Raw genomic sequence first — 24,617 nt, 5'->3', positions numbered from 1 at the left:
ATTTATTATGAAATTGACTGAGCTGTGGGTCAAAATCAAATAGTCGGTAATACCTACATACAGGATTTCCCTGACCATGGAGCTTTAAGAGCGCGTTCAGTCTGGCGGGCACCACGCCGCGCGGTTTCAAAATCGTGCGATTCCCGCGCGGTTTAAAACGCAAAAATGTTTACTATTCAGACACCGCGGTTATTTAGCGATTGGCGTTTAGTTTCAAGATGGTCGTCGAAGAGGAAATAAGTGGTTGCTTACAATAAAGAAAAGAAAAAGGCGATATTGGGTGCATCCAATATTTAGTGATCGATTCAAACATGGCCATTTCGTTGCGTTATATCCCAAACTAAGAATGTTTGAGGAAAAATTCTTTAACTATTTAAGAATGTCAGTAAAATCTTTTGACGAACTGCTTGAAGTGATCAGGGACCCCGCGCGATTGTATTTTCTCGCGGTTAGTTGGCGGCAACCGCGCGGTTATGTCCGAACGCTTTAGAACATTTTCATGTAAATAATGAAACCGCGCGGTTCCCGCCAGTATGCCCGCGCTCCAAATGAAAGGTTCGATTCTTCTTGTGTAACTGACTTACTTTTGTTTTGCAGCATTTTCGAAAAATTTGAATTTAGACAATTTTTGTTAATCCTCAAACTTTAATCGAAATCAATCTATCCGACTTGGCAGTGTTATAGCTGTCTCATGGTACGAGGGCAGAATGCCATCTTTTTAAGATAAAAAAATATCAATGTGCTGTCAAATTGGTAGTATTGTATCGCATAAATCGGAAATTAGATAAAAAAAAAACATATTCATCATCATATTTTTAAACAGTTGCAGCAGAAAAGTAGCTCAGTTATGCGAATACAATCGAACCCTGCATTAAAAGGCCCATGGTTAGAGGCAACCATATCTGAATATTTTTTAAGAGCTGAATTTTTTAAGGTGCAATGGTTTGCGAGGGCTTACCGTCTCTGAATTTAAAAGCAGCTGTGCCATGCGCAATGCAAATGACTGAATGGCGAAAGTGAAAATGAAAAGGGAGCACAAGACATTCATTATTTCCTTTGATAAAAACGAAGTGGTGAGGACTAACAGCTGTGGCCAATGTCACTTTAGGTGCTCGGTCGGTTTGCAGTTCCTTGGTAATGCATTTTACTTTTTACAATGAAAGCGGTTAGTGGGACTGAATTAATGAAAAGCTGGTCTGGAATTAGTTCGTAGGATAAAGGGATTTATATTCTGCTGAACTGGTAGACTAATCAATATAATACAACAATATAATAGTTGTGATTGTTACTAATAAACATTAGTTTGCATAAGTTTTCATCTAAATACGATGTAAGATCTAATAAAAATGTGAAAGAAAAATTATTATTGGTTGATATGTGATAAAAATATCACAATATTTATCATAAACTTTAAAAAGTAACCAATAAGACTGGTAATATTTTTTAAAATTGTTCTATGCAGCTAGGCCTATGTACTGTACAGTAAAATATATAGGGTCGAAAAAATCAAGACAACATGAAAACAAGTACCTTAAATATTGGAAATAGCAAATTTTACGTAAATGGGACATTGTTTTTTTTTGTAAATAATATAACTACGTTTATGGATTTTGAAAATTCGTCTACCTTGACCGGAAGTTGAACGTGTAAAATATATCAAAAAAGTCATGTTATTGATACAGATCGAAATTTTCATTAATAGGGATTATTTATTATAAACCTTTAAATAAAATAAAGACCTTGAGAACTTATCAAAACCTGTTTAGAATATTCAAAAAATGATCAATCTAGTTTATTATTTTCAAAACATAAAAGAAAGTCTCCTTTGCGTAAAATTTGATATTTCCTATATTTTAAGTAGTTGCTGTCCATTTGGCATTTGTTTTTTCTACTATGTATAAACTTTTAAGCACATAAGCTAAACACTTTTAAATCTGCGACGCAAACAACACAAAGCGATGAGTAAAATAATAGTTTAATTTGATCCAAAGATAAAACTGACGACTTACTTTGAAATGAAATTTTATTGTTTCACACCGAAACTTCGTAAGCAACCTCATTTTACAAGACGGAAAATACAGACGTAACAGCCTCACAAAACGTCTACGACGGAATCCCGCAATACCCGGCAACATTTAACTTTCAAGTAACGCAGACTTAACACTTTTTTCGCTCAGTTCTCGAGACTATAACGCAGAAGAAGTTTTTTTTAAGTTTTGCGTTTCGAAGTTAAACTTCGAAAGTGGGTGTGGTTTAGTGCTTATCAACGTTTTTAAGTCTACAATCGGAGCTAGCTGCGATGTGGATTTCTTTACATTTTACTTGTTTAGTTTTTTATGAGTTTGGGTTGAGGCAGGAATTAAAGAAGTGAAGTAGAGCCTACAAATAACATTATCAGAAATGCACGCCTCGCCTCGTTCACTTAGTAGCTTGTTAGGGTTCCGTAGTCAACTAGGAACCTAGTCAACTAGGAACCCTTATAGTTTCGCCATGTCTGTCCGTCCGTCTGTTTGTCTGTCCATGGCTAAGCTCAGATACCGTTAGTACTAGAAAGCTGTAATTTGGCATATGTATACATATCAGTCACGCCGACAAAGGGGTAAAATAAAAAAATAAATTTTTTTTTTAGGGTACCTCCCATGGCCGTAAATAGGGGTGTTTTTTTTCTCGACTAACCCTATAGTGTGGGCTATAGTCGGATAGGTCTTTTAAAACCATTGAGGGGTTTTCAAGACGATTTTTCAATTCAGTGATCTGTTTGTGAAATATGCAACTAAAGCGCAAATTTTCATTAAAATCGAGCGCCCCCCCCTCTAAAATCTAAACTGTTGGGTGGAAATTTAAAAAAAATTCAGGATGGTATTCAATGCAAGGAAAATTATAACGGCTAAGATTGCTTGAGAATTATACGAAATCCTTAGAAAAATGTTACTTGATTTTTTCGTAATGGCTACGGAACCCTATCTTGGGCGTGTCCGACACGCTCTTGGCCGGTTTTTTATTTATTTATTATATTGATTCAGTAGCGTTTACACGCGGCTTCGCTCGCGTTATTCATTAGATCTAGCAGTCGAATTTAAATTTTGGGAGATCGTGGTCTTCATTTACGTTATATGACAAACACTCGTGCAAAATCTCATGACTTTAGACATCTCGGAATTTCATATGAATGCCGTGGGTAAACGAGTATACGGATAAAAAGTAGGCGATGTTATTGAGTACAGGCAATATAATATCCCTTATAAGATCCCTTTTAGGGATAAGTTCGCCTTTGTACTCTTTTGTTTTGTTGTTTTCTTTTGTATTATTTTTGTGTTTTATGTACAATAAAGTATTTACATACATTTACATACATACATATTTCTGTCATCTATTAGAAACTGAACGAGAAATTACTTTAATTTTCCAGACGAAGTTAAATATTGTTTCATAGCAACCATTCAAAGCGAATTCACATCCGTATTTATAAATAACTAGTCGTTACCCGTGACTCCGTCCGCGTAGACTTCGATTATCGCTTTCCCGTGGGAAACATGCAATTTTACGGGAAAGAAACTATCCTATGTCCTTTCCCGGGACTCAAACTATCTGTATACCGAATTTCATGAAAATCGGTTCAGCGGTTTAGACGTGATGAAAGAAACATTCAAACTAAACAAACAAACAGACTTACAAACTTTCGCATTTATAATATTAGTGGGATCAAAAGTAAATAACATTTTTGAAAAAGGTTAATATCTAAACTTGGGTACCCTTGAACCGATCCTTTCAACACAGTCATCAATATACACTTAATTAGCGGTGCAGCAAATTGACAGGGGCTGTACCGCATCTAATGAGTAGGTACTGAGAACGTGTGGTTTCCGCAATCTAAGACCTCTTTCACGAAACCACCACGGGACGCGAAGCTCGGCGAGTTATCAAGTACCGCGGGGACACAACATTATAATTCCCTTCTTACAAAGAGCCCTTCCCGAGGACCTTCGCACTGCGGCATTGCAGGGTCGCTAATGCGCTCACGTTTTTATCGCCGTAGGTGACAACGCCGCGCGCGGAATGCGACCCCAGAGCATCTCGGTATGTGTGATAAAGCGCCTCGCCCCGTCTTTAGCACGTTGGGCTGCCTTGCACTTAGTGAAATAAGCCCCTGGACTATTTCATTTCACCGATCTCTGTATATTTTAGCTAAAGCGGTTAGGGTACAAGTTGCTGATTAGGTATCTTAGCGTTTCCTCTTTGAAATTGTTATCACTCCCACGTGCAAGTCTGATTCATTTGCAGCAGTACTTTTGTATTCACACCAACCTAGGTTCTGTTATCCAAATGCAGGTGTTTATTAGTATACGACTGCCAAAAAAGGATGACAATGCGTTCCTTTTTCAGGGTTCATGTAATAATACCTTAACAAGAGCGTATGTAACATTTGGTAGAACCCTGTCGCAGGGAGTCTCTGCTCCCTTAGCAATATTTTTTTTGATACGTGAGGCAAATGGAAAAAAACCTTGCTACTTACATAAACACACTGACAAATTTGTCAAGGTATTCCTATGGGATTTTTTTGTTTGAATTTATAGATAATAATTATGGAAACTTAAAAATGAAATGAATATTACACTGAATTAAAAAAAAACTATTAATGTAAACTAAACTAAACGAATACCACAAAAAATATAACTTATAATATATAAAGTTCTAAACGTCTTTGGATTTATTCACGTACCTACTTACTTCGTATTCTGTAAAAGAATTCCATTCTTACTTTTTGAATCAAGCATTTTTACAGTACAGAGGTACGTTGGTGATTTACGGCGGCACAATTCAGTCTTAGGAGACAGTGAAATATACTGCTGCGTCGTATTAGAAGAACGCAATGGACAACTTTACTTTATAGTTAAGTTTGAGAAACATTTTGTACTAATGTACATTATATTCAAGTTAATTTTCGCTTGTATTAGTATGTAATCACTAATTATTATAAATTCAAAAATAAACATTTGCTACATCAATGTCGGTTCTTATAACTCGGTTCTATGTTTTTACATATGTAAACTCTTTAGGTACTTCCTAAAAAAAAATACGCAAAAAAGGACAAAATTATCTTGTCTCTTACAAGGGATCTCTTTCAGCTAACCTGTTTCTCTATCGTTTACTTACAGAATTTCATATGCCATAAGGTCGTTTTCCATCATTGCCATTTGTCATAAACTAGTTTATTTCAAAACACTAAGTTTTTCGAAAAATGCTGTCAAACTAACCGAACTTGACCTACAACATTCTAAAACATGATATTCTAAAAAATCTTTAAAACAGCACGGTTTCACATATTTTATGGCTAACATCGTCATAGAAACAAAGCTACACGCTATAAATCGAGGCTTGATCAATTCAACCATTGTCAACATCCACATAATTGAGAGAAATGTTATCTTAATTTAATTTAACGTTTGGGCTCCACAGAAAACCAGCGTTACTGCACATAATGTGCTGCCGTGTCACCTAGTAACATAGTTTTAGTGCTAGTTCTAGTCTTAGTTTTAGGTGGTACTTTTTGGAACCAAAATAAACTTTTCTTTCTTTCTTTCTTTCTTTCTTAATGGAACAAACGTCAAAGGTGGAACCCACGATTTCAACAGAAATATTTAGCTTCTCTTCATTGCGCCGGACAAAAATGTAGAATGGTGACGACGAAAAATTGCAAGGTGCGGTCGACCCGGTGGAGTATTTCGACACTATCTGAGAGAAGAAAGAACCACGCCTCTCCACATCTCTCCGGCCTATGTGAGCTGTGGTAGGTAACTGACTGTGGTAGGTTTCCCAGAGAACAAGGTGGTCTGGAATGCCATTAGCAATAAGTATCTGCTCATCCAATACCTCGGAGCAGTCAATAAGCATTACTATTTCACTTAATACATCTTAACTAGGGTTGGAACGGAGGCCTTCTTAGCGGAGGCGAAGGCGGATACGGAGCCGACGAGTTTCGCCTCTGTGGATGCGGAGGATAACGGAGGCGGATGCGGAGGTGAAAGTGGATGTGGAAAAAATAGTAATTTATGCTTTATTCAACTCAAAAATCTCTAAAATTTCAAAAAAAACTGCCAAATCTCACTTGTTTTCGGCCTCATCGTGCATGTGACTTAAATAAACAATTACTTTGTACAAAATCACTTAAAAAAATTGCAGTTCAATCAAACATACATTACAATTTCGTACGTCCAAGCAACGAGACAGGTTGATTCCTGTCGTGTGTTATTTGACATACGCCGGCCCCCACCCCGACCGCGTTCCCGCTGCGCGCCGAGATAATGAAGTGAGAAATAAACCTCCGTTAAAACTCCGCAAAAAAAATGCGGAGGCGGAGGCAGAGGCGAAGATACGATTTCTTGCGTAACTTCCGCAGTAACGGAGGCGGAGGCGAAGTTCCGTTACGACCCTAATCTTAATCCTACCCCCTCTACTTGTATTGTACGTAATTAAAACTAATATATAAGCTCCCAATATTAAATATATCAGTATTCCATAACCGAGAGCCATCGTACACTCATTGCCCACTCGGGCGTAACCCCACATCACAAAGAACTAGTGCTGAGCTGAGCACAGGTTCAGAATAATAGTGCTTGGGCTGTAGTTCCCATGTGAGCCCAGTGCGGATTGGTAATTTTACACACCATTGAATTGCATCAAAGGTGCGTGCAGGTCCTCGTGATGTTTTCCTTTACCGTAAAGCTCGAAGTCAGTGTCAAATGTCGCTTCGCACATGTGTTCCCAATACCTCAGAGGTAAATATAGATATTGCCACGAGAGCTGAAGTGATTGATTACACATACAACTACAATAACCCTCCTTCGGCCAGTCGGGTATAAAGAACTGATTACACAAAAAGGGATTGAATGAAACGAATGAGTAAATGTCAAAATGCTGCTGTCATTACACAGCATGTTGTAGCTGTGTGGTAATCATTCACTTCAACTCTCGAGGCACTATCTATATAAGTCCGGGTTTCGACCCACTATCCTCTGCTTGAGATGGTGTAAGTTAAACCACTAGGCTACCACGGCTTTTTAACCCCCGGCGCAAAAAGAGGGGTGTTATAAGTTTGCGCGCTATGTGCGTCTGTCTGTTTTTGGCACTGTAGCTCTTAAACGGGTGGACTGATTTGAATGCTGTATTTTTACTTGAAATTAGGTTTTATCAAAATCAGTTCAGCCGTATTTGAGATATTGAACTTTGAAGTAACAAAGTCGGGGGTTTTCCAACTTTTTGTGGATTAGGTTAGGTTATTAGATAAACTTAGCTAGGTACCCCTCAACACTTACTTCCTCATCATATTATTACAATACCTAGTCCACCACTACAATACATGTTCAAATACAACATGTTCGCGCATAAAACACGTATACGTATTATTCTTATTTTGTTTGTATATTTGTATATAGTAGGTGTTTTTTTATGTATTATTTATCGTATGGAATAAGTGTCACTGCACAACTGTGCAAGAAATACAAATGAAAACTAAACATTAAAACTTAAATCTAGATTTCTTAAAATATTCCACGGCTTTCTCTGACAGCTTCTCAAGGTCATCTATGTGTCCATCGAACTTAGTGATTTTTATGTTAGGATTATTTTATACATTTGTGTATTATATTATTTAAAGCAATGTATTGTAGCTTCCACTATCTATTTTAATTTTTAAACTCACTTTTTTGTTTGTCCCTGACTGAATGCTCCTCTCATCCACTCAAAGGTTGACTGGTAGAGATCCCTTAAAGGGGTAAGTTCGCCTTTGTACACATATTTCATTGTTTGTCGTCTGTGTTTGTTTACTTATTTTGTACAATAAAGAGTTTACATACATACATACAAAACATGTGGACTCGCTTGTTTTAAACAATCCCAATATAAAACCTCTACCATCCTACAATCTCGTATCAGCTATCTTTCAAGAACAATTCAGACAGTAAATAAAAGTGCCTTATTCTCAAAGGACACATTAGGCTTAATGTTTCTCGGTTGGCTGATCTAAGTTTATCTAGACGTCATTATTTGACATTTGTGTCTGTTTAGGAGATACGTTCATGCAGCGGTCGTGCTGAATGATTATTGCAGGTTTTGTTATGGTTTTACTTACCTAAGGTTTTTCATATCATTCAAGAATAGGATACAAAGTCAATACTTTGAGGAAAAAACATAGGTAATGGAGCTTACCTATGTTTTTTCCTCCTTATGTAAACTAACGTTAAGCTTTAATTTTTAATTTTCCGAGATAAAAGAATTCTATGTGTTAATTCAGTTTATAAGCTAAGTGTGTTCCCAATTTCACAAGAATTATGTCGTGTCGTTTTGCGTAAAGAGTAACAAACATTCATAAATCGTACACTTTCGCATGTACTCTATGCATAATTTATCCTGCCTTAGCATAGAGTGGACACTTTTCTTTAGGCAATCTGGAAAATGAGAGAAACGTCGGATACAGCAACTCGAAATTTGTTAAAATAAGCCTTTCCATACTTGTCAGCACTGACCTCATGTAAAAAATGTAGGCAACTAGATAGGAAATTAGGAATCGAGTTATTACGGCACTGCAATGTCACTGCATTTTTATTTCTCCATCTGTTTTGCCGTAACGCTCCAATCTTTACTCCTCCGATATTTCACGAATCTCTTTGTCCCCACTATCGCAGCTCTGTTGCAAGCGCTAACCCAATTTGTAAAGGTTTTCAGTAGAGATGTTATCATATCACGAAGAAGGATACCGGAACTAGTGTCGTGTCGTGACCGGAAGTATTTACTCTGATTTATTGGCCTGAGCTAGGTCATAAGCGAAGGTCAAATCGACAAAAGAACAGCTAATATAGTTTCAATTTTGTAATCATACCTTTAACGAATGCTCGCAACAGATTTACCATACAAGTTTCAAATAAAGAATAGAATAACAAAGGCAAAAATAAGGGGAATCCGAGGACTAGTAAATTTTTGAACGTACGCGTTCTGAGGACCATTTTTTGAAAACGAATAGAAGTTATACAAATCCGCAATTGCTACAAAACTAGAGCTCAAAATTAGTTTTTTCACCAGTTTTCAGACATTTTCTACTATTCCTCTTCTGTTTTAAATTCAGCATAATTTTTACTTTCTTCGAATGATAAAACATTTCAAAGTTTCGCTTCTTCCACTCAAATTTCTAACACTCGCTAGTTAAATAATCACGGATTTTAAACTAATAATTTTTTACGATATTTCGGCCACATTGAAGCGGCCGTGGTCACCAGTTGACTGAAGACATTACATAGAGCAAGTATCACTTTTTTAGATGACCGGATAGTCAAGTGGTTAGAAAATCCGACTACAAAGCTTGAGGTCCGGGATTCGATCTCCGGTCGGGGCGCAGATATTTGTATGAATAATACGAATGCTTGTTAAGTGGTTTGGGACAAGGGCAATTGATGTCAATAATGTCCCATGATATTTATTTGTTACCTACTTATTTATTTATTCTTTAACCGTGCGGGTTTTTTGAAAGGTATTTTCATAGGAGTTAATTTGAAAAAATTTCGCCGTCATACGTAGCAGTTTGGCGTGAATATTATAATGTGTAGTACTAAAGTTGTAATTTAAGTATATAAATAAACAAAAAAAATGGACACCAGGGTGCTGATCCACGGTTTCTTTGCCTGGTTTAAAAGTTATAAGTCTCAAACCAAATTTTAGATGTAAAATAAATTTGTGTCATGTAACGTGACACACTCAATACCTGCCTTATCCCTTTTCATTTGAAGTCGGCTCTGTTCCTAATTATACGCCAAACGTGCTTGTTCTGTCGTAGTGTTATGTACTTGAGCTTTCTTCTGGTCAATGTTAATTACAGACAAGTAAGCGAGAGGACTGTCATCGACGAGGTAGACCAAGAATAAGGAGATGGCGGAACGATTTGGACGTGTACGCAATGGATTGGCCTGTCATTGCACTGGACTGGGAGGTATGGAGATCAAGAGGAGAGGCCTTTGCCCAGGAGTGGGACACTATTCCAGGCTAGCTAAATAAACCGAGAAAGGCCAAAAAGAGGCCGGCAACGCATTAGAGATTCTTCTGGTGTTGCACGTGTCCATAGACGTCGGTAATTGCTTACCATCAGGTTTTCCCCCTATTCCATAAAAAAAAAATCATCTAATACTCAAAGTCATCGTCATCCTCTTTAGTATATATATTTTTGTATTTGGAACGATCCAGCTCTTGTCTGTGGGTAGGCATTTCCAGGAACTCGTCGGCAATATTAAGGGTCTGCTAAGCTTCCTCCAGGAGCTAGCCTGGTACAGTCACCAGCAATAATATCTGCCACAGCGGAGCGTGAAAAAATATCTGACACGTCCTTCCGGCCCTAGAAAAAGTCGTATCAGATATTTATACACGTTTGTATCAGATATTGGTTCTGGTGACTGTACGAATAGTGCCTATAGCCAGCACGCAAAATAGGTGCACATAGGTTTCGAGTTGCGGAGAACAGCCCGCTAATACTATACTAAGTATGGCTAGGCATGAGCCAAGGGGATCGATTTTCGTTTCAAGTGGGTGCTGCCATTATTGCTATTTTGCCATGTTGCTGTAAACAAAAACAATAAAAAACGTACCAAAACTACTTCTGGGTTATACTTAAACATGTACGTGTACGTGGAATTTCGTTACCTAATAAACTAATTTTTTTTTAAAGAATCCCCTGGGCAATGTTTCCTAAGATGCTGTTAGCGTTTCCTCTTTATAATGAAAGTTATTTTTAGTCTTGTTCGACGGAAGTAAAACAGTTTTTTTTTAATTGCAAAGGAGATGTCAGATTCATGATTGTTGTTCCATTTTGTTTCGTTGTGTTTACTTAAGGAGCATCCCAGTTCAGAGACGTAATTCAAATTTTGCTGGCATAAACGCTAAGAAGCAAGTTTTCGTAAGTGTGCTTAATATTTTGGTGTAGTCAGTTTGGGTGGTGTAAGGGTTGTAAACTATTAATAAATTTGGAAGCTGGCTGTTAACTTGTTGTGTTCGTTTTGTAAAGGCAAATTGGATTTCAAACATGCAACTGCATGTTGGCTTCGATGCAAGGAATCCGTCAATATCGTGTACCGTGTTCGCCCTGCTCGACTAGGAGTCGCCGATACCCAATTTGTGTCACGGTGTCGTACAAAAACAACGAACTGTTCTTCCGCTGCAAAATCCTATAATAAACGTGTGAGTTCAGGAAGAAGAATATTATCAAGCAGGAGTCTTTTTTAGAGAATACAATACATTTAAACTTCGCAAATAGAATTAAAAAAACACGTTTCAATTTATTATTGCAGTGGCAATAAAAAAATACATATTACGAGTACTTATACCTTTTATTTTAGCTGTATTTTCATGACGGTTGTCGAAATACAGCCCAGTGATAGACAAACAGAAGGACAGCGAAGCGAAGGTACTAAAGTTCTGTTTATAACCCTTTAAAAAGGATTACATTCAATTAGTGAGTAACGTACTTACATCTAAAACCCACGGAAACACAAAAAACATGTGCGCGTTAATAGCAAAAGGACATGGGTAGTGAACGGAAATACACACCTTTCTAAATGGAACTCTTTTATGACGGTTATATGTTAAATCCAATGTTGTTAATTTAGATAGGCGTTTGCTTCTTGATTTAATCGGACTCACTTTAATTTACTCAGTTCACAATACGCTGTGAGCCGGTTAGAGTAGTTTGGCAGCGCAGTGGCCGAGGCCGACAAATAGCCTACTCCGGTTGCGGTCGCAAGCCGCCAAGCCGGGCAAACTGGCCAATCCCAGCCGGGAAATCTCTTGCTCTAACAGACCATATTATTTATTGCCCGAATATTCCGATTAACTTCCGAATGCAACGCAAAGTCAGGAATCCTGACCGTGCATATGAAAAGGCACTACCCCGGTTGAGTTTCGAGCTTGGTTTGCTATAAAGCTTATGCGTTTCACTGTACATAGTCATGAAGAAATGATTCTTTCTTGCCACTGTTTTACGCTCTGAAATGGTCTATTAGGCAAAAGAAAACTTGAATGGTTAATTTTATGTTTTTACTAGACTTTACATGGCTTTGCACGAGTAATCCATATAAATAGCAGTTGAAATAAAATCTTGGAATTGGAATAAATAATAAAAATAAATGTGTTATTCCATACGACCAGCTCACACACACATATCTACATACTAAATTTTATCCAAATCTGACAAACCTTTTTAGCAATAGCACAATTAGCTCACACACTTTCGCATTGATAATATTTGTAGAATCGACTTCCGAAAAAACCTTCGCTTAAGTCAAATGAAATGATTTATAGTAAAAAGCCTGCTTTAGTTTCTTATATGTACAATGTGTCATGTCGTGATTTTGTGGTGTTTACGATGATCCTCTGAAATGTCTCTGAATATTAGTCCCCTGTTTTCGAACGGTTTTCCTTTTCGCACGTTTGGCCAGAATTTATTTACTGGGTTCAATTTCCGCTTTTAAATAAATTTTGGCTTACAAAAAGCAGATAAATTTCAAACAATGTGCACGACGGTGCACAACTTATGTGATTTTTATTCGAACATAAAATGTGACTTTCTGATTAAACAAGCGATTTAAGCCTATTTGTGAACTAGGGGAAACCTTGGCTTATTGGTGATACTTGGTAATTCGGTGATACTGCGTTATTATCTTACGTTGAGCTTACAATTAAATCGCTGCCCACCCGATTGCAAGCATCAAAATTCAAAACTGACAGCGGCCATCGATTTCATAGCTTACATTTCCTCATAGTGAGATCTGTGTAAGATAATAAAGCAGTATCACCGAATTATCAAGTATCACCGATAACCCAAGGTTTAGCCCTACTTTATACATTGAAAAAAAAAATACCCATGGGTTTAAAAACTAAGTACCTATGTATTTTTCATACAAAATAATTTTGTAACTCTTAAATTGCATTTGTTCCGCACGAGCTAAATTAAAGAGCGTTTCCACCAACTTTACAGACAACAGAGCAATTCTAAACACCAAGTATGATTTCACAGCAGAATACAATTTGAAAACAACTCCGGAGTCCATGAAAGTTGCTTGTTATAATTCACGAGGAGCAAATTACCGCTTGGAGTGCCAATTTTACCAACAAAACTTTGCCATTGCCAAACACGATATATTTCTTTAAGTCCCTAAGGTGAGAGGTTGATGTTCTCTTTTGTATTGTTTCGTCGGGAGAAGTTGTAAGTTTGTGCAGGCACGTGGGTGCGAGGTTACTCGCAACTTGGGACAATGTGTGACAACGTTTCTTGGCTCCTGACACTTGTACGCCGCATTGTCAGAATCTTCTTATCTTGGAGTTTATTTGGCAAGTAGTTTAATATTAAGCGTGACACGCTATTATGAAATGTCGAGACTAAAACGAACAAGTACTCGTAACATAGCGAAAATGAAATGCGCGCTTTATATCAAAACTAGCCGTTGCCTGCGACTTTGTCTGCGAAGAATTCTTTTATCGCGCTCCCACGGGAACAATACAGTTTTTTACGAATAAAACTAACTAGATGTCGTTTTCAGGAACTCAAACTGTCTCTATAGCAAATTTCTACTTTAAACGAAAAAGCTTAACAACAAAATTATACTCACATTCTCATTTATAATATAAGTTGTATAGGTAATTTATGTAAGTGTTGTATGTGTGTGTTGTGGCGCGCCATGGAAGAGGCCTATGTCCAGCAGTGGACTGATGTAGGCTGATGATGATGTATGCCCTTTATTTTTCAGTCAAAAAACCAAAATAATCTACAAATAAAAGTTTTTGGTAAAAAATTCATTTCAATACAAGCTTTTTGTGCCGGATGTAATTTTGTTGACTGTACTTGCATTGCCAGCCAAACTACATTCGTATTCCAAATTTCAAGTCGATGCCACTAACCGTTGAAGGGTTCCGTCCTGCGGAGACAATCCTGGCCGGACTACCAGCATGTAACTACTAGATTATTGTATTGTCACGCAATTTACATAAGCATACCAAATTTCAAGTCAACCCAACTACTGTAAGTTGGCCGAATTTAACTTGCAAGATTTGATTACAGACAGACAGACAGATTCTGATACAGATAGACAGACAGACAACGGGATAGGTGAAACTAAATAATTATTTTTTAAATATGGACATCTTATCTTGCAGAAAGGAATGCGGAGCTTACTTTTAATGAAAGGATTAAGCAATAGCAGCCAATTCGTTTTATTCGGTTAATAAATCAAGGAAGTTCAGCGAAAATTTATTGCCCACGAAAAATCTTTACGCTTCAAACTGGAGGGCTACTACGAAATTCGCAAATCGAAGTTCGTATCGTAGCGTCCCTCTCACTCTTGTTTTAAGTAATATAAGCGTCAGCGGGACCGCAAGATACGAAGTTCGAATTTTACACTGCATAGTATAGGGCCTGTAGGGGTTAGCGGTTTGGATGATAGAGGCCTACGAGAATTATTACCATATTCGTCAGCTTTACAATTTCAATGAATTTCTGAATTTGTGATTAGCCACAATTATGACTAAGAACTTCGTAGTTTTTTTTAAGGAAAGTTCAATTAATAAAATGATTTTATGGGATTGGACGAGCGTTCGGTATTTATCTTTTACTTACAACAAGTTATTCAGTCAGAATAATATTGAGCTGTAATTACAATTGTTTTGACAATTTAAATTATTGGACTTAACAGGTAGTTAATGTATGTATGTAGTTTAATTACAAGATAAAGCGCTAGGATAACACTATGTGTCTTAACAAAATAAATAGCTAATACCTACTTAAATAGAAAATATTTTAGATAGATAGATATAAAACTTTATTTCCACAACACACACGGCTTAGTAAATAACAAACAATTGTAATGTAACATAAAAATTATCATGATGATTAATGAATTAATAACTAACATATAATATTTTCATAATTTAATAAACCACTGTGTGAAACAGTTTAAAAAAATAATAATTTGCAGACGTTCGTTAGTTCGTTTGAACCCTTGTTTTAAAAGCGGCAGCAAATTACGGATTCGTCTTAAATAAATTCCGTCAGAATTTAACAAAACTGCTCCAATCTACAGTACAAACTGCCAACCGAACGCGTTTCTTGACGTAAAACAACAATTTTCGATAGCGATTCGATTCCAAAACAGCGATAAGTGAAAGCTTACCCATTCGAGTGGCAATGAACGTGACTCAGTACGGGCGCTGAGGAATAATGGTGTCTTCCAAATTAGATCGCATTGCAGGGGCGGAATCCTTTTCAGCTTCAATGGATATTTCATTTTTATTTTGTCACGTATTTACGACTATTTATTTTCATTTAACTTTAACTTTATCAATGAACGCACGTGCTCACTTGTGTGTACGTAAGCAACAAGAATTTTGCATGAGAAGGTTAGTTGTTCATTCATAAAGACTTGGTTGTCTATCGCTATCTAGAACCTATTTTTTTTTTAATTAGCCTGTTTTGTGTCTCACTGCTGGGCAAAGACCTCTCCTCCCTTGCTACATTCTTGGCTATAAAGCTGCATTCACATTTATCTGGCGTGTTGTGTTGTGATGCTCTCTGTCTCTCTCTCTCGATCTCTATAGCTTTAGCTTGTGTGCGACACAGTACAAGCCGTCACAACACACTGCATCAGATAAATGTGAACGCAACCATATTAAAATGTATGAAACCGATACCGTTCTGATGCGTCTCGACACAACAATAGCACGTCATAAGCTAGCGTCTAGTTCGTGCCTCTATTACGATATCCATCGCAAGGGATCCATTCCGTGGCAACATTGGCCCAACGTGCTGGGTTCGTTCGGCAACGTGTCCAGACCAGTACCCTTAGTGTAAGTTTTCGGTTACAAAATACGTCTCGATCGCGTTCGTCTACATCGTAAACGTTCCGCTAGAGGCGCTGTTCATGTTTCCATATAAATTGAGATTTTAACGCGAACGCGTTCGAGACGTATTTTGTAACAGAAAACTTACACTAAGGGTACAGTCCCATGTTAATCCTACAGAAGGTTTTAAATTACACGTTTAAAAGAACATGTTGTAAACGTGTTTGAGGACGACGTGTTGAGGCCACACTTCGGCTAAACCGCCGCGGTTTTTCACCGCGTGACTTTGTGAATCAAGTAAATTAATGCAAGCGGCTGCACTGGCGGTTTTATGTTTACTTGTATAAAAAAGTTACGCGGTTAAAAACCGCGGCGGTTTAGCCGTAGTGTGGCCTCTGCCTTAGTTGTTTACTTTTTAACCCCCGACGCAAAAAGAGGGGTGTTATAAGTTTGTTCCTGAATTCGTTACGCCGTTTACAAAACCAATAAGTAATGGGCGGGCTTTATAAAATATTTTGTTCGGGCTATTCTGTTTTCTTGTAAATACTATTGAGGCCGCAGATGTGTAAGATAAGATGAGATGTACAATAATAATTTTTATATTCTTGAAAAATATCAGATCCAACTATGTAACGTGACGAAAAACGGCTTAAATTGCATACTGCATAATGTCAACACTTTGTCTTGCAAAATACGAATAGCACCAACGAGACTGAACATATTTTATAAACACGAGCAGACAGTAAACAAATGCGTTTTTTACATAACAGCGCGCTGTTCACTTTAAAATGCACACTGTCGCACAAAAACCACCACGCTTGTGAAATGGTCCCCGAAATTCCTAATAAAGTTGGAAATATCAACGTACGTTCGTGTAGTACATAAAACAAATTTCACATTTATGCTGTTATTTATTAACAAAGTTGAGCACGTATCGAGGTCAGATTTTACAAATAAAAATGTGGCCTGCAATTTGTTTCTAATCGGATACGGGTTACGTGATATGCAAAACAAATGAAAACGGGAAACGGCAACAAAACAATTCCAAGTCTCCGATAGGACGGGACTGCACCTTATTTCCTCCAAAACATTATCCCTAGTGAATTCAGGTAGAAGCATAAAGTTAAGCAACACGTGATTGGCATTCTCATCTCGTCTTAACACTCACCCAATGGAAGCCTTACCTCACTTCATCTAGGGTTCAATATCGCTTATGGAAACATTGCAGATGCTTTCACTACAAAATAAAGTTGCAGGGTGAAACTAATCACTCTAATTGAATTTTCTGCAGCGCTGTCCGGTCCGTGCTTCGAATTTAGCTAATTCTGTTAGTCATTTTAGTCGCTAACTAACGCCTTTATTTCTCCCATGCCTGTACTAGCCTACGGACTACCTAACGTGATTTCGATTTAAATAATGTTGGCATGTTAACATTTTTGACTAAACTTGTTTCCGGAGCTGGAACTCGGGCGATAGTTTAATGCTGACTGTCGTGGTGATGCTCGTTGAACTATTAACTTTCTGTGAGCGCAGTTAGCGTTGCCATTCCTACGTTTGCAGACCACAAGAAGAAAAAATTGCACATTGGATAATTTGAGTTTCAGGTGTGGATTACCTGTAGTAGGTTATCGAGTCGCTTACATCTTCTGTTATTAATTTGAGAAAGTGTTTCAATTGGTTCTCTGCCTTTTTTCAACTCGCGTATCCCAAATGTTTCATTTGCCAACTCAGTATTTTCTCTGAAACTATATTTTTTCGGAACTTTCATAAAAAGAACCTAACCTCCTCCTACTGTGTTCTAAAAATTATACCTATATATATACAAAGGTTGAATACATGGTTTAGTCCTCATGTATGCTTTTATAGAACTAGTAGGTGTAGTAGTGATGTAGTGTACTTAATGATCGTCGAATGTACAATTTTTATGAACCACGGTTAAAAAGTTCCCATAATCATTTACAGATGTCCAGTCAAACGAATCCCACCTGCTGAAATATTCGAGAAGAATTTAAAGACATCTTGTGTAAGTAATATGGTTTTAAAACGACCACGCAACTACTCGTGACCACGCAACTGTAACGTTGCCGAAACGTCGAGGTAAACGACGAGGTAAAGGTATTACTTGTGTAAAAATAGCGTGATAAGTCCCGTATATGGTATTTTGACTATAATGTGGTTTTTATAAAAAACTACAATAATTTAATTACGTAATAGTGAATTTTACAGTCATGGGAATAATGTATGAAGCTCTTACGATTTACTAGGCTACAGAGATATCAATGAAACATTTGGCGACACACACACTACCACACAGGTTAATCCATTTAAAGAAGGCTTACCCACACAGAGACGCAGATGAGCGTTAACCCAACATTAACTCAAGACGTCTCAATTTACCAGCGCAAATATTCTGGACACTCGCCCGCGTAGGACATTCATCTTAGTGTTGGAACTGACAACGCCGACAAGACACGTGGAGTCGAGAAGGAAGTTTATGATAGAATTGTCATTTATTCCCTTATTCGATTCAATTCGATCTTTGGAAATGTAGCTCCATCGATACTATCAATGATATGATAACACCATTTGTTTGTCATCTGTCACTTTGACATTTATCGTTGTCAGTGCAGAAAAAACACAATTTTTCTTATAACACCATCTTTATTACAACACTTTATTACACCTGATGAGGTGTAATACTATCATTTAAATAAAGAAAAGTATTTATAGATGAATTACATTTTACTACACCATACTTATTGATAATTTTATGATTTACCGTGCAAATTTTCTTGCGAATTTAAAATATTAATAAATATAATCAATAAAAAAAACGTTTTACCACCCTAAAAATGTACTTACTCGTAAGTCGCTCGGTTAAAAAAAAGATTGTTTTGACTTACTTACTACTTTATGTATGAGTGACAAAATGGTAAAAAAATAAGCCAGCATTGATTTACCTAAAATAGAAATACTACGAATTTTTGAGTCGCCTTAGGCCTCAAGACTCAAGAATAACACGGAAGAACAAATGAAAAACAAAAGCTAGTATTTTAAATAAAAAATAACAACAAAAAAACACACCAATCTACGTCAACTGTTATTTACTTAGTTTACTGTGTGTAAATAAATCGCCGCATCCATCCAGTCTTACGTAAGAATTTGATGAAACATCTATAAATCCAAGAACGACGAAGTAAGAAGACATCCAATTTTCTCTAAAGCTAGAGTCCACACGATCTTTGTCGTGATGAATAGAATGTTCCGAAGACAAATCTTTTCGAGAGTTATTCAACGCTGACTTGCTTTCTTAAGTACTAATGGAATTGTATTGTTGTGTTCGTATGCGCTTTAGTTATCTTTTGCGTGATATTGATATATTAAGCTATGTGTTGCCGATAAATAAATACTTAAGAATAATAATTATTTGATTAATACAACGCGTTACTTTATTTTACTTTACTGGGAAGGTAAAAGGTTAATTGATATAACAAATTCAGTTTATTTATTTATAAAACTAAATGAAAACTTAACAATACATTTAAAATTAGATTAATACATTACTAAAATTAGGTAATTAAGTCTAAACAAATAACATAATCATATACAAAAATAAAACATTAATCATAATTATAATAAAAAAAACAGTTACTTATACAATAAAAAAAAAGTCAAAAATCACATCATTGATATATGTATAATATATATGTATATACATAATGTGTGTGTTTTTTATATTTTACTAGCTGGTGCCCGCGGCTTCGCACCCGGTGAAGTTTTTTTTTTAATTTTCTAAATCTTCTTTTATAAGAACCTTCTCCTGACAATAGCAAACACAACAGAAAAAGAATTAGTGAAATCAGTCCAGCCGTTCGCAAGGGAAATAAGGATTCATTTTTATATATTAAAAGATTTTGTCTATTGCACAAACCACTCATAACGAGAGATATCCATGGATAATCCTCTCCGCTTTTAGTTTATTTTGGACTCCTGCATTTTCATTTGGAAGGCGAGGCACAGTGGTAGACAATCATGTTTGTAATCATCATCCAATTTTTAACGTTCTTGAACAAAATTACTAGCACAAAAAACCTTCGACTTTGTCACTTCAAAGTTAAATATCTCAAAAACGGCTGTACCGATTTTGATAAAACATGTCTAAGAACCATTGCTAGAAAATCTGCTTTCAAATAAAAAAGGCCGTATTCAAAACGACCACCCGTTTAAGAGCTACGGTGCCACAGACAGACACACAGACACACATAGCGGTCAAACTTATAACCCCTCTTTTTGCGTCGGGGGTTAAAATGTGGAAACTGGACGCAAAACTTTTTTCCATAGCCAATGTCGTTATTGCTAGCCAAAAATATGGAAAAGCACACGTCGCACTTTACGCTTGCGCAAACTTCTTACTGAAAAGCTCAGCTTACCATACAATTTCATGTCATTTCAAATTATTCCAAAAAAATCGACTTCGGTTACACTAACGGGCAAGAAAACAAGCGAAGCCGGATATGAAATAATATATATCAAAAAGTGAATTACGAAAACAAAACAATTACTTCACAAGAAAAACAATTGCGATTATAATATCCGATTCTCAAAGATGGTGGATATACTGGAGCCGTTGCCGGCAGATCCTGTACGATTACTAGTTTATAATTAATGCCGGAAACTTTTACCGGACGAATTCGACTGTCATGTCAGCTAGAAATAAGAAAGGGATACATAATTTTACAATGAAAAGCATTGGAATTGTTCTTAATATGATATGACTTGTTTCTAATTTAAATATTCATACCTAGTTGTACATATTTTTAACCCCCGACGCAAAAAGAGGGGTGTTCTAAGTTTCACCGCTGTGTGTCTGTATGTTGTCTGTTTGTATTTTTAATTTTTGATTTGATTTCAATAAATAATCCCACTAATATTATAATGCGAAGGTTTGTTTGTCTGTTTGTTTGTTTGTTACCTCACGTCTAAACCGCTGACCGATTTAGATGAAATTTGGTAAACAGATAATTTGAGTCTCGGGGAAGGACAAAGGGAAATTGCATAGTTTCCACGCGATAGCGATAAACGAATTCTTCGCGGACGGGGTCGTGGGAAAAAGCTAGTTGATAATTGCTTAGTCTCTAGTCCATAGACGATTCATTTGCCTTACATCAAAAGGTATATATATAAGTGATCGTTCCATGACATTGTGATGCTTGAGATAAAGCCCTGTGACGGACGGATAGACGTACAGATATACGTCTCCGTTCGGATACAGGACCATAAAAGTCATAAGATTTGTTTTAAAAATAGAATTCAATAAAATGGTCAATTCCAACTGCAAACTGAAGCCATCGATGCGGACAGAGTGGCTCTGGAACAAACACAATCATTCACCGACGGGTTCCAGGTATCATCGAGTGCCTGAGCAAACTGCGGAGAAGCGATCATGTGTTTATATCAATAGAAGCGAATGGATTCAACTTTTTCCATGAACTTACTGGAGATTTTTTTTTACTCTTTCATTATGCAAAGTGTGATCAATGGCCCTATATTACTGAGCCTTTGATGACTGGTCCTTTGTAACAAGGCTGTAAGGCTATTTGTGGGTTGTCTATAATATACATAAATAGATGTCATTGGGTACTCATTGCAGTGGTAATCATTTCTCATCAAATGACCCTCTTGCTTGTTTAGCTCCCGCTCATAATAAAAATAATAATAAAGTATAATATACTCGTAACACTACAATAAATTTTGGTCGAAATATTTGTTTTTTTTTTCTTTATTAGCAAAGTATACTAAAGTCATTCTAAGACTGAGCGGGCAGCTAATCTTTACATAGTATAAAGTAAAGTCACTTCCCGCGGCCCGTCTTTTCGTACGCTGAGATCTTTTATACCTACTTACACTAGCGACGCGCCCTGGCTTCGCATGGGTGTAGTTTTTGGGAAATGGAGCTGAAAAATGTGAGGTGCCTTTGATTAGAGATCTTTTTTTCTAAATTTCCGAACAAAGCTGGGGCAAGACGTTAGTGACAAAAACAGATAGGTATCAAAAAATTGGTAACATCAACTAAGTTTATAGTAATTCTAAATTTATGAATCTCTTTAACAACGCTGTCGGAAACTGTCCGGATTCAGCGCATAAAAGCCTTCAACACCGACTCCTGTGTGAATAACAATTTCAGATAGTGTCCTCATAATTCTGCTCTTTTGCCCCCGGTCGTCGTGCGGAAATTACGCGGAAGGCGTAAAAACATGCTCCCAGCTCCGTGTTGAAGTTGATACAACTGAGTTTTGCAGATTTTTTTAAGTCGAAATACACAAAAATGCGAAAACTGTTTTTTTTTTTCGTAAATGAGAGGCTTACAATTAATTAACACAATTAACCACACGCAGCTCAATAGTTCTCGCTCATCCATCTGTCTGTACGTCTGTCTGTCTATCTTTTTGTCACAGGGCCGTGTCTTTTGAATTGCAAAACTTAGTTGAGCATTTTAAACTTTTCACAAATAATTAACTTTTTTACAGCCGTTTTTAACCACAACCATGGCTTATCTAATCACACTGGCGATTTGGAGGCTGGTTGGAAATGAAGTGATAGCGCATCCTTTTCGCTGCGAGCGTGCAACGTTTTCGCCGTGATTGCCAGTATGAAATCGCCATATTGTACAGTCACGCACAATAATAATCTGGCGTCACCAGTAAATCGCCAGTAAGGCTCTAATAAAAAAAATATAGGTATATTAAAGAGGATCGTAGAAGGAACGTCGATTTTCCGGTGTTTTTGTGATTATGATTTTTAAGCCTGCACGATAGGGCAATTTTGCTGTGGCAGAGAACTTTAATTGTGCGAATCCGACTTGAACTTGCCGGTTTTTATAATAGACTTTATTAATATGGCCTAGCCAAATCTCTCTATTAAAGCGTGATAAGATAATACAAACACCCATAAAGTGTGTTACACGAAACTAAGATCGTAACTATGTCTATTCCGCCACGAATTCACATTCAATAAAGCAACAAACCACGCCTAGTACCACGCAATAAAAACAATCTAACTGCTTATAGAGCATAACGTTCCATAAATTGTTGCTGCATCGTAACCATACCCCATTCTGCATGACAACGCAGCGAGTGTTTCATAACCGTCAACCTACAATAGCACCGGACGAAATTCACTGCCAAAATGCTGTATGAGCGCCTCCATAAAAGTTAAAAGCTTTCGTTGAAAAAAAGCACAGATAAAATAAAAGTGCACGCAGAAAGAGCGCTGTAAATGCGGGGTCATGCTATACAGTGGACTCGTCCCAGGAGACTTCTGGTTCCACATTCATATATCCTTGTAGCCACGTTTTGGAGCGCGTAATTCGGACTTTTTGCTGCAATTGGCGGTGTGTCCGTGGTCGGAGTTTTAACGGGCCGCATTTACAGATTGTACTGCTTGTGTTATGCACTGAATGTGTGAAACTGAGTGTTGATTTCGTGCTGGCGGGGCGTCCGAGTAAATTGTATTCCATTTTTTTTAATTAGAAACTGGTGTAGTAAATATTCTTTGTTTTCAACGCCCGATGCAAAAGAGAGGGTGTTTTACGTTAGAAATGTTACAAATAGCAAAGAATTAATGCTTGAATCTCCATAAAAAATACATTTGTCTAATAGTTCAATTAACAAACTCCTACTTTTTTGAAGAAGCTAAAAAACATCAAATTTTGTTATGTAAAAAACTTTATCATAACAAAGTATTTACCAAACAAAGATAGTTAGACATAAGAGTTTAACACACATTAATTCGACTAAATTCATAGTAATTGGATTCCAAAGTCAGATAACTCAGGCACTACGTAGCTTCAAATACTGTTCTAGGCATCACACAAGATACTAGATACAAGATATTAGATAGCATTATATTCTAATCTCTACAATTATCCGTTGAACACAACCAGTAGAAACTCCGCCCTAAAACTCCCAAAGCCCAAACATTTGTTACTACGTGTTTGTGAATAATCAATATTGTGTTAGCGTGACGACTTATTACGTGAACTAGTTTGTCAATCCATCGGCTCCAACAATAAGATGTTGTCAAATGAACTCGAGATCTCAAGATTTGATTGCGGCGTTGAATGGCTTAAGGGGATCGCCGACAAATACTGATTGACGCTGTTTTCGTACAAATTCCTTATACAATAGATGATTTACGATTCACTGCGACTATAACTTGCTAGATATTTAAACGTGTTTTGTCAATAAAATAAATATAAATCAATCAATGAGCGCCGTGACATCGCTTTTCGTTGAACTTGGCTAATATTTTGTTTTAGAAAGGTTTTATATTTAATTGTTTTAACTTTATGTATTTAACTGTTTTTCCTCTACTCTGTGGACATCTTGTTCTTACCTCGAATAAAAACCCATTAGTGCTAGCGGTACGCCAAATTGATTCGTATGGCCTAAAGATCAATCGTTCCGTTTTTGCTGAATTTTACATGTAGACGAATACCTATCTACTTCAGATATATTCACGACTACAAAGCCAAGGATACATAATGTTATAAATATAATTGTTGACATTCAAATTTTAATTAATAAATTGAATGTTTGAAGAAGTTACTCTAATTGTTACAATGTGATCGAAACGTCGAGGCAATTTTAATAGTAAATATTAGTCGTATTAAAAAAAAGTTATTTAATAAATAACACGCAATATATATAGAATATATACAATAATTAACAAAATAAATAAATTCCGGGATATAG

General features: G+C 36.7%; 1 protein-coding gene across 1 annotated transcript in view; it reads right to left on the bottom strand.

Moving 5' to 3' along the window:
• The window catches only part of LOC141445408 (transmembrane protein 135-like), a 55,099-nt gene that overhangs the window by 13,115 nt on the left and 17,367 nt on the right, over positions 1-24,617 (bottom strand). The gene's annotated exons all lie outside the window — the stretch shown is intronic.

This window comes from Choristoneura fumiferana, chromosome 2 (genome assembly GCF_025370935.1).
Source record: "Choristoneura fumiferana chromosome 2, NRCan_CFum_1, whole genome shotgun sequence".
Taxonomy (NCBI): domain Eukaryota; kingdom Metazoa; phylum Arthropoda; class Insecta; order Lepidoptera; family Tortricidae; genus Choristoneura; species Choristoneura fumiferana.
Note: the sequence above shows the minus strand (reverse complement) of the source record. Positions and strands in the feature narration are given on the sequence as shown.